We start from the raw sequence: 11,129 nt of genomic DNA, 5'->3' as shown, positions 1-11,129 counted from the left end.
CTATAAATGTAGGCTCATAGATCTATTTCCCCATCCTCATATAATATATTTGTATATGTACATGTCTTTATCTAGAGCTCTATTTCTTTTGCAATGTAAAATAAATTTTTAAAAGGAGCAGAGATTTAGGGACCTAACTACCATCAAGGAAGAAGAGCCAAGAGTAGAGTATGTCCAGAGGACCGGAGGACACTCTATTAAGAATCTCCTTAAAACAGGCAAAGATTGATGGCAAGACCTATGGGCACCCACCCCCAGCTTTAGTGAATTTACCTAGTTTATTCCTACACTTAGTAGATGTCTGGCTACTAAGATGTCCATCTGAATGGAATAAATACATTTGTAGATACATTATTCTCTCATCTGTTTATTAACTTATCTTGACCCATAATGATAAATAAAAAGTTCCATCCCTTTCTGCAGTGTTAGGGAAGAGAAGCACCAATATTCACCATTCCCAATGGAAAGGAATAACTTAGAAAAACAAGGTGAAAATTGGTGTATAACTTGAAGCATGTAATATTGTTACTGAATTTCACATTTATAAACTGTTAGCTTGGTTTACTGTAATTACTATATTGGGACTATGATTTCACTGTCTGCTCTGTTACAATACATTCATCCTTAGACAACAATATAAAATTGGTAAAATATATGAATATAGGAAAATTGGAAGTCACCAAAATGAAAAGGAACACATAAAAATCAATATCCTAAGCATCAAGGCACTGAAATGCACTGGTGTTGGACATTTTGAATAGGATAATCATACAGTTTACTATGCCAGAGATGACAAATTCAAGAAGGGCTTCATATTCATCATCAAAAGAACATGATACCAAGGGCAGGAAGCATCAATGGAAAATGAAAGGAATGCACAGATCCACTGTAACAAAAATAATTGGTCGACATATAACCATTTCAGGAGATAACATGTGATCAATAACAGACTTTACTGAAAGAAAACGTCCAAAATGCTACAGGCATTAGCCACAGGAATTGACAAAACAATTATCAGGGTTATATCTTTTCACTGATTCTCTCTAGTGCTGAAGAACTAATCCAGCCTATCTGAAGAAGAATTTGGCATTGGGATTAGAGGAAGTTTCTTCAACAACCAGAAATATGTAGATGGTACTACACTGCTTGCTAAACGTAAAGAGGACATGAAGCACCTACTGATAAAGATAAAAGACTAAATCTTCAGTATGCATTACAACTCAATGTAAAGAAAACAAAACATTTTTACAAGTGGACCAACAGACATGATAAATGGAGAAAAACCAGAAGTTGTCAACAATTATGTTTTTCATAACACCACAATCAACACTCATGCTACCAGTAGTCAAAATTTCAAATTACATGTTGCATTTGCCAAATCAGCTGTAAGGCTTCCTAAATTGTTAAAAGACCAAAGGTGCTCTTTTGGGGAGTAAGGTGTGCCTAACCCAACCCATGGTTATTTTCAATCTCCTCATATGCATGTGAAATCTGGACAATGAATAATAAGGACTAGAGACAAATGACCTATTTGAATGGTATTGATGAAGAATATTTCAAGTACCATGAACTTCCAGAAAGACAGACAAATCTGCCTTGAAGGAAGTATAGGCGGAGTGCTCCTTAGAACAAGGATAGGGAGACTTTGAGTCATGCACATTGAATGTGTTATTAAACAGATCGGTGCCTGTAAAAAGACAGCATACTTAATAGAGAGTCAGCAAAAGAGAGGAAGACTGTCAGTGAGATGGACTGACACAGTGGCTGCAACACTGGGCTCACACATCACTACAAGTGTGAGGGTGACACAGCACTGTCAGTTACTCATTCTGTTGTACATCGTCTCTATGAATGTGAACCGACTCAATAACACCCACAACAACAGAAGTTTAGGGATGCTAGAGAAACGAGTCTTGCTTTGAAGGAAATTCAAAGATGATATGAAAAAGAACGTGTTATCAGGACTGGAGGAAGGTTTGTTAACAACCTCTGCTATGCAGATGACACAGCATCAGTTGCTGAGAGTAAGGGAAGAGGACTAGAAGTACTTGATGAGGAGGTTCAAGAATTGCAGCCTTCAATATGGATTACAGCGCAATATAAAGAAACCAACATCCTCACACTGGGCCAGGAGATAACATAATGATAAATGAAAAAAAGACCGAAGTTGTCAAGGAGTTGTTCGTACTTGAATCCATAACTATTGTTCATGGAAGCAGCAGTCAAGAAATCAAACGACCCATTGCACTGGATCAACATGCTGCCCCAAACGTCTTTAAAGTGTGGAAAAGCAAGGATGTTACTTTGAGGTCTGAGGTGCACCTGCCCCAATCATGGTGTTTTCCATCACCTAATATACATAGGACAGTTGAATCTTGAATAAGGGAGGCTGAAGACGAATCGATGCATTTTAATTTTGGTGCTTGCAAAGAATATTGAAGGTCCCGTGGACTGCCAAAAGAGTAAGCACAGCTGTCAAGAAGAAGTACTGTCAGAATGCTCCTTACAAGCAAGGATGGCAAGACTTTGTCTCACATACATTGAACATGTTATCTTGAGCTACTAGTGCCCAGAAAAGGACATTATGCTTGATAAAGTAGAGGGGCAGCAAAAACTAAGAAGACCCTCGATAAGATGGATAGACATAATGACTGCCACAGTGGGCACAAACATAAAAACAAGTGTCCAGATGGCATAGGACTGGCAGTGTTTTGTTCTGTTGTACATGAGGTTGTTATGAGCCGGAACTACCCCATGGCACCTAATAACAACGTAGGTTCCATGTACTACTCCAAAGCCCTGTGTCATCAACAGACTGTATGTGCAACTAAGTACTATTATTTTGAATAGTACATAGGAATTCTCATAAGGCATCGTATATAGGCATCTTAATTTATGTCTAGGAATGCACTTTAACTATAGCTATGAACAAAGTTTAACATTTTTCTTAATAGCACTTAGCTTTGCCCACAAGAGTTGCATAATTTTTTTCCTAGACACTTTGACGTACCACTAACCTACAGTTATTTTGAATTAGCAGTATTTTCAATGACACTAGATTATTTGGTGTCTCATATATCAAAAGGCATTCCCCTTACTCAGAATTATTGAATCATCTACAGGTTAATTAGCATTGCCTTAATTATCTACCCAACAATAAAAATGAATCCTTCAAAATGCCTTGAGGGAGTATGTTTATTTGCCACATGGCTAAAAAATGAGCAGTGGTTATTTGTTTTAGGTTTTTTTAAAAATCTACTACATTAATTCTCATAATTGGACATAAGAGATTCAGGTGCACTTTGTTTTTGTAATTGTGTTTGAAGTGGTATACTTTTCAGTTATACAGCAAGTTCAACGCTCATTCCTTGAACTTCTAAACTGTAGCCATTTATTTCCACCCTCCGCCTTTCTTATTCCGGCTTATCTCTCTTTGACAAGTATCATTTGAATGATTAACTTAATAAAATACCCAGTCCTTCCTCAATCAATTTTTCTTGCAGAAAGATAAGATAAAAGGAGTAATTTGGGGGGGGAAACAATATAATCCCTCATATAAAAATATAGTAGTTTTCTCTAATGAGAGCGAGTCTAGAAAATGATCTATTATTGTCCTTTTCTGCCTTTTATTCTTTAACAAAAGATCACTTATATTCTGTGCCAGACACAATTCTATGTATAGTGTCACACTTACCATCTCTTACTATTCCCAAGTAGTAAGTCCACCTATTGCTGCCTTCAGTGACTTGCAAACAAAAGAAAAGGTCACTATCACTGCTCAGGCACAAGAGTTGAATTTTTTCTGAAAATATGTGACGATCTAAGAGGCGACTGATTTCCATAGCCCAAAGTCACAGTAGGCCAATGAAAAAGGGGGGAGAATACTTTTTAGTAGGAAATTCTGTGGAAGCATCACATTAAGATCTGAAGATATCTGGAGCAAAATGAACCAAAAGAACAATAATAATGAATTAGTTAATAACTGTTACAAAATGTCATTCATTATTTGAACACACTTTTAGGTCTCCATTTCCATGGAGTCCTAAAAACACAGTGATATACATCCATCTTTTCCTATGTGTCCTTTATCTAGGCCTTCATTTGCAACCACCCTATATGTCTACGTATGGTAGTTTGGTTGCTTCAAGACCTGATAAATCTATTCTTTGAAAAGAATGTAAATATAATTCATATCATTCATAATGCAAAAAAAAAGTACTTTTTTTTTGTTTAGAATAGTGTAAAGTGGAAGCCCAGGTGGCACAATGGAAACACAGGTGCATTCATGTCTGCCCCACCCTCCCCAGAGCAGGCTGAGCAACCTCAGCGAGGACATACAAATGCCAATGCCCATCTCCAAGAGGTGATAGGAGCAACCAACACTCAGGAAACAAATTGGACTTTAGTAAAAATGTCTATAATGTGCCTATGGCCTGGCATTAAATGACACTCCAACAGCAGTAATTATTATTAACATAATATTATAATTGGAATATACTATGGTTTGCTCAATGTAGTATTGTGTAGCCATTAAAATAACCTTCAATGAGAGGTGGTAATAAAATGGAACGGCATTGATGGTCCAGAGGTAGAATTTTTGCCTTCCATGCTGAAGATCCGGGCTCAGTCCCCTACCAACACATCTCCTGTCATTATTATGTGCTGTTATGATGCTGAAAAGGTTTCAGCAGAGCCCAATCTAAGACAAATGATGATGAAAGCCCTGTTGACCTACTTCCAAAACTCAGTCAAATAAAACTCAATGAATCACAGTAGTCCCATCTGCAATGGGCTATGGGTTTGGTATAAAACCGGGCCGTATTTGTTGTACATGTGGTCACTGTAGGTCTGGGCCACTCTGGGAAACTAATATAACTATAAAATAGAAAGCTTGAATGTTCTATTGGTAAATGAAAAACTAGGTGCAAGTGGTTACACACTCCACTACTAGCCCAGAGGTTGGCATTTAAACCCACCTATTGGTGCCTCACCAGACAGACTTGGATATCTGCATTCAGAAAAATCACAACACTGAAAACCCTTTCTACTCTGCACACACAGGATTTCTATGAGGCAGGATGAACTCGCTGGCAACGAATAGCAACAACAAATAAAATATTCACAGAATAATATCAAATGTACAATAATTATAATAGTTAACGTAATTAATCAGTATAATCATTAAATATGCTTATTTTAGAAAGTGTAACTTTGAGCTATTTTCCTTTATCTGGTAAAAGTTTTTAATATTGTCTTATATTTCTGTTAGTTATAAGTACATATTATCGGGTAGGAAAAGAGTAGGTTTGATTTCATTGTAAGAGGTTCATTATCATTTAAGCATAGCAATAGCTGACATTCACTGGCTGCTCCCCTTGCGTCCACCACTGCTCAAACTTTACATGAATTGCTGCGTTACTACTTATGATGAGCCTATGAAGTATGGGTTTTGTAGTAATGCCACTTCACAGACAAGAAAGTAGAGGCATATATATGACTTCAAACTGTTTATATGTAATGACATTTATCCATGATTATAAAGCTTCTGAGTAATGAAGCCATATCTGATGTCTGAACATCTGATTTGGTGTTTAAGTCCCCGGGTCACTTCATAGAATCACTACAAGGACATGCTGTGCTCTGCCTGAGGTGGCCCTGTCCACAGATCCCTCTTGGCATTTCAGAATCGTTTGACTGTGTTCCAGAGAGTGGAGGTTTCCACTTAGCATTTGTGATCAAATGGTTTTTTGCTGCTTGACAGACTCCCGGGAGAAAGGCAGGACTTTCTATTCCAGGAAACAGTTAGTCTCAGGAACGCACAGGGGCAGGTCTCCCCTGTCCTATAGGGTCACTATGAGTCCTCATCAACTCAATAGCAGTGATTTGATTTGAATAGAACCCCAAACAGAGAGCCAAAAACCTGTAAATTATATCCAACTCCCTTTCCAGCCGAAACTTCCTGAGTAATGCAAACATTTGCGTTTAGGCTAGCCTAAAAATTGGCATTTCAAACACACGCAACACACTGCCGAAGAAAGGTCTGGCAATCTGCTTCAATAAAGATTACAGCCAAGAAAACCCTAAAGAGCAGTTCTACTCAGTAGCTTATGGGTCACAATGAGTGGGAATCAACTCGACAACAATGCCATAGATTTTTCTTTTCCTCCCTAACTCTCTGAATCACTACCACAACCTCTTTGGCAAGACCCCCACCCACACAGATCCTCTTGGAGCAGTGGTTCTGAACCTTCCTAATGCCGAGACCCTTTACTACAGTTCCTTGTGGTGACCCCATATGTGGGCATATCTGCACGTGGGTGGATCCACCTGAAGACAGAAAGAGGAGCAGTGTCTTGGATCCTAAGAACATCGGAAACAGGGTCTTAGGCGACCCCTGTGAAAGGGTCGTTTGACCCCCAAAGGGGTCGTGACCCACAGTTGAGAACCGCTGTCATTCATAGCCTTCTCTCAGATAATGGAACCCTAAACAACCAGGTCCCATTTTTAAACTCTAAGACAAGAGCCACAAAGCATTCTAAAAGGATCGCACAGCTGTCATGTTCAATTAATTCTAAATGGTACCAAATACTAGTAGCTAAAATCAGTAGAATGTTTACTTATTCTATTCCAATGAGTATATTGATAACTACACAGGACTAATTGTGGTCTAACTGCGGTGTTTCTTTCTTTCCAATTTATTATAGTCTCTTTAATGGCGTCACCACATAATTTAACTCAGGATTACAGTACCGAACTTTAGTTACAGGCTCAATTCAAAAGCACCCAAGTTTAGACAAATTCTGTCTTCACACTATTATCAGTGAATAACTGCTGAGTCTAGCCTACGGGCTAAGATGTATTCAATATTCAATATTCAGCAAAGATAAATGAGCAAAGCATCCAAATGGGGCAGAGGGGTCTGTGTTCAAGAAAAATGTAGATCCCATTTTTATAAGGTTAAGAGAAGGCTACAAGTATGGCTTTTGAAATAGGTATGTGTGTTGCAAAGCCAAATGGCACTGTCAAAACATAGGCTATTCAAACAAGCAGATCACTGTATGATAGCAGGTAAAATGCACAGGAGACGGAGCAAGATCTAGCCTGCTTTGCAGAAGACAACTGGAATCATTGGTCTAAGATAGTACACACTTCGATGACCCAGATGCCAGACCTGGGAGGTACCAAGTCTTGAAGTTAACTTTTTTTTCAAAACCACTTTATTGGGAGTTATATATGATATATAACATATCATATAACATATCATGTGTTCAATCACATCAAACAATATTGTACAATTGCTACCACAATCGGTTTCAAAACATTATTTACCTTCCTAAACTCCTTGACATCAGCCCCCTGTACCCCACCACCACCACCATCATGCCCCTCTCCCACAAAACCCTTATTCTATGTGATATCCCTATAGGTTCATTAGTCCTGGGTTTCATATACTGAAAAACAGAAAAACATATAAAGAAATTCAAATGTATAAAGAAATTCACTCATGTGAATGACATCACACATCTGCGATAAACCCCACTATGAACAAACAAACAAAACAAAATGTTGAAAACCAGATCCGGCCTAGCATGCATCAGAGGGGAGAATCAGTGCCAAAGAAACAATGATCAGAAGTTCTAAGAACAGAATATCAGTTCAGTAAATTACAGAACCTTCATGTAGGAAAGACTAAGTGAGTGCCAGAGACTAGATAGGTTGAATTTGGGGGGTTGTTCAAAAGGAGACATTGAGAAAATAAGGGACTTCCACAAATGGGTAAAACTCCACCTGCTTCGGAAATGGTGAGAAGTGCAATATAAGTGGAGCATAGAAAAACGTGTCCGTTAGGGCGTAGAGTGCATATCTACCTCATAGCACTCATTCCTGGTTTTTAAATCTGTTCTTCCTTACCTCTGTATTCTATGACTTTCCTAACCAGAGCCATATGACCTCCTGTGTGATGATAGAACTATACACCATAATTTCCAAAGGCTGTCATCTCATGGAATTAGATCACCAGGCCTTCCTTCTAAGCACCTTTGGTACACACAAACCACCAACTTTTGGGTTAGCAGGCAAGCATTTTAATCAGTTGTACAACCCAGGGAGCCAGTGGGTTCTCCAGGAGTGTCTCATTGTTTGTCTTCCCAATGCCTGGCACACATGAAGTACAAACTAAGTACCTGCCAAATTGAGACTAGAGAGGTAAATGGGCTCAAATGTAGAGGACTTCACAGCATGCTAAGGAGTTTGGGCTTTCTCCTACAAACAATTAAGGTGAGATGGAGATCTGCTGGGAAATCTGTCCTTGATAGGGGAATAGCCAGTGGTTCTGTGTATATAGAAGTATATATAGCCAGTGGTTCATATAACACAGTGATAAGGGCTGGAGGCAGAATGGAAGGCAATGCCATTACAATGATTTCACAAGTTTAAGGATGCCATGAAAGCAATAGGATTGTAAGGCCAAATGATTACTAACAAGATCATAGCTAAGGCTAACTCCAAAAAAAATCGGGTAGACGGTGAATGCCTACCACAACTGAGAACGAGAAACCTGAGAAGTTGTTGGAGGGAAAGAAAACTAAGTTCAACAAGTGGTTGATATCTGAAAAATGGACACAAGTAGTAAGAAACTGAAAACCTGGGTCTGAGACAGAAAAAATTAAGATGGTATAGGTTTGATAGCTCCCCTGATAGAACTCAACAAGAGCCCTAAAACTGTAATACTAAATAAACTTATACAAAGGATTGGGCAAAAGAGGAACTCCCAGATTTGGTAGTGGAGGAAAAGAGATACAGGGTGAGATAGTTAAGGTTTATTGTGCCAACCTGGCCCATAAACACATGTGGGATTAATTGAAGGGCGGAGAGATAAATGGCTTGGTGAGCCTCACCTTTCTAGTTCTCAGGTTTCTTGCTTTCTGATGGTTGGACAGGGGGCAGCTACCTTAGCCAGTTCCCTACTTCAGCTGGCAAGGCTACATCCCTAAGGAGAAGCCGCATGGACCTACCCCGATGCAGCCCTGGATGCTGGAGCAGCTGCTTGGAGACCCCTGGCAGCACTGAAATGCTTACACATTCACTGATTCCGCTTTCCTCCTGCAGTCGGCATCATTGTGTAATTGCATGTGTTTTGTGAGATGGAGGAGGGCTTTGGAGATTGGTGTAGGATATATGGGCTAATGTTGGACTTGTGGGCTTGGGCAGCAGTGAGTTGGGATGTTTTCTTGGTGTGCACTTACCCTTTATATAAAACTCTCTCTTATACATATGAGTCTCTGTGGATTTGTTTCCCTAGTTGACCTGGACTAAATCACAGAGAAAGACACCATGTTCAAGGCAACAGCAAGCATGCACACAGAGGTCACAGGAAAGCTCAGCAAGTAGAATCACTGTGGTGACAATAAGTGAACCTAACCAGTTACAAAATTAGTGAACTAAGGACTTAGAGACTGAAGGAAAGGGATTCAAAGGCAACCCAATGTCTGGAGGGTACCCATACAAAGTCTAGCTCTGTGCTATGTGGTCTTCCTTTCAATGCCTACTCTGCCCGCAGCTGCCTCTCACCCTCTACAACACACAGAGGCACTACTGCAATGTCCTGTGAGAAAGGTGCAAAGGATTGTCAAATCACTCCAATTCAAAAACAAGAGGGGAAAAGGCACCAATTCTTTGCATCAGCTGCTCCTATACCACTACTTTTATCTAGATGCTCTAAGGTCTGCCACAATGCTGCATGCTTTAAACTCGGGAAAGGTGTGCTCAAGGTTGTATCCTTCCACCATACTTAGTCAATCTGTCACTGAGCACATAATCTGAGAAGCTGGACTGTACAAAGACAACATGGCGTCAGGGTTTGAGGAAAGCTCCAAAACCTGATGTGTGCCTATGACTCAGTCTTGCTTGCCCAAAGCTTGGAAGACCTGAAACACCTATTTCAGGGTCAAAGGCTGCCTTTCACTATGGATTACAACCCAGTGTAAAGAAAACAAAAGTCTTTCTAATTGGACCAGCAAACATCATAATAAAATGGAGAAAAGATTGAAGTTGTCAAGGATGTCATTTGGTTGGCTCCACAATCAATGCTGATGGAAGTAGCAGTGAAGAACTAGGACTCTATATTGCATTGAGCAAATTTGATGCAAAAGTAATTTTTATAGTGTTTAAGAGCAAAGATGTCACTTTGAAGACTATCATGCATCTGAGCCAAATGTTGATATTTTCTTTCTTTTTCTTTTTTATGCTCCCTAGGCATGAAACAGCTCTGGCCATGAGCTAGGCATCAAGCTAGGGTAAACAAAGGGCTGCCAGTCTGCTCTGCCCCTGACTGATATAAGAGCACCACCACCAATCAGGTGTCTCTTTGCCCATATATATATAGCCAGGGGTAAGTGTTGATATTTTCACTTATCTCATATGCAGACCTAAGTTATGATACTTTCACTCACCTCAAATGCATGGGAAAGCTGGACACTGAATATGGAAGATCACAGAATAATTGATGCACTTGAGTTGAGCTGTTGGGGAGGACTATGGAAAGCACTGTGGACTTCCAAAAGAACAAATAAATTTGTCTTAGAAGGAAGCCAGACTACTCCTTCGACGCGAAGATGGTGAGACTTCTTCTCAAGGACCTTGCACATCTTGTCAGGAGAGACCAGTAGTTCTTGGGAAAGGATTCCAGGCATGGTAAAGTGGAGAGTCATGGAAAAAGAGAAAGAGTGTCTAGGAGATGTCTGGATACAATCATGGTAATGGTGACCCAGAACCAAGCAGTGTTTCTTTCTATTGTAGATCAGGTTGCCAAGAGCCAAAACCCATTCAACAGCACCTGACAAGGGTCTGCCACTTGATAAAACAACTTTTTACAAACTGAACTATGTTTCTTTGTATGCATTTCCCTTTGCATTCAACCCTGTGTCCCCCAAAAAGGAAGAACTTGAAAGCAAATGACTTAGCCCACTACCTACTTATTCATGCACCTGCACTGCTCTACTATTTGGTACGCACAGGCGAAAAATACCAGTGTTAATAATAGTCCACCCCCTAGCCCCCAAATTCCAAATAATTGTTCCAATATAATTTAATAGAACTAATAATATGATTATACAATAAGCTTGGTACCA

At 39.6% G+C, this 11,129-nt stretch overlaps 1 pseudogene; it reads right to left on the bottom strand.

The window, feature by feature from the left end:
- Positions 1–10,241: 10,241 nt before the first annotated feature.
- LOC115869005 lies at positions 10,242–10,393 on the bottom strand (annotated as a pseudogene).
- Positions 10,394–11,129: the final 736 nt, after the last annotated feature.

This window comes from Echinops telfairi, unplaced genomic scaffold (genome assembly GCF_000313985.2).
Source record: "Echinops telfairi isolate 266 unplaced genomic scaffold, ASM31398v2 ScPeMD7_1;HRSCAF=3_0, whole genome shotgun sequence".
Taxonomy (NCBI): domain Eukaryota; kingdom Metazoa; phylum Chordata; class Mammalia; order Afrosoricida; family Tenrecidae; genus Echinops; species Echinops telfairi.
The sequence above is the reverse complement of the archived record's forward strand: the minus strand, read 5'-3'. Positions and strand labels throughout refer to the sequence as shown.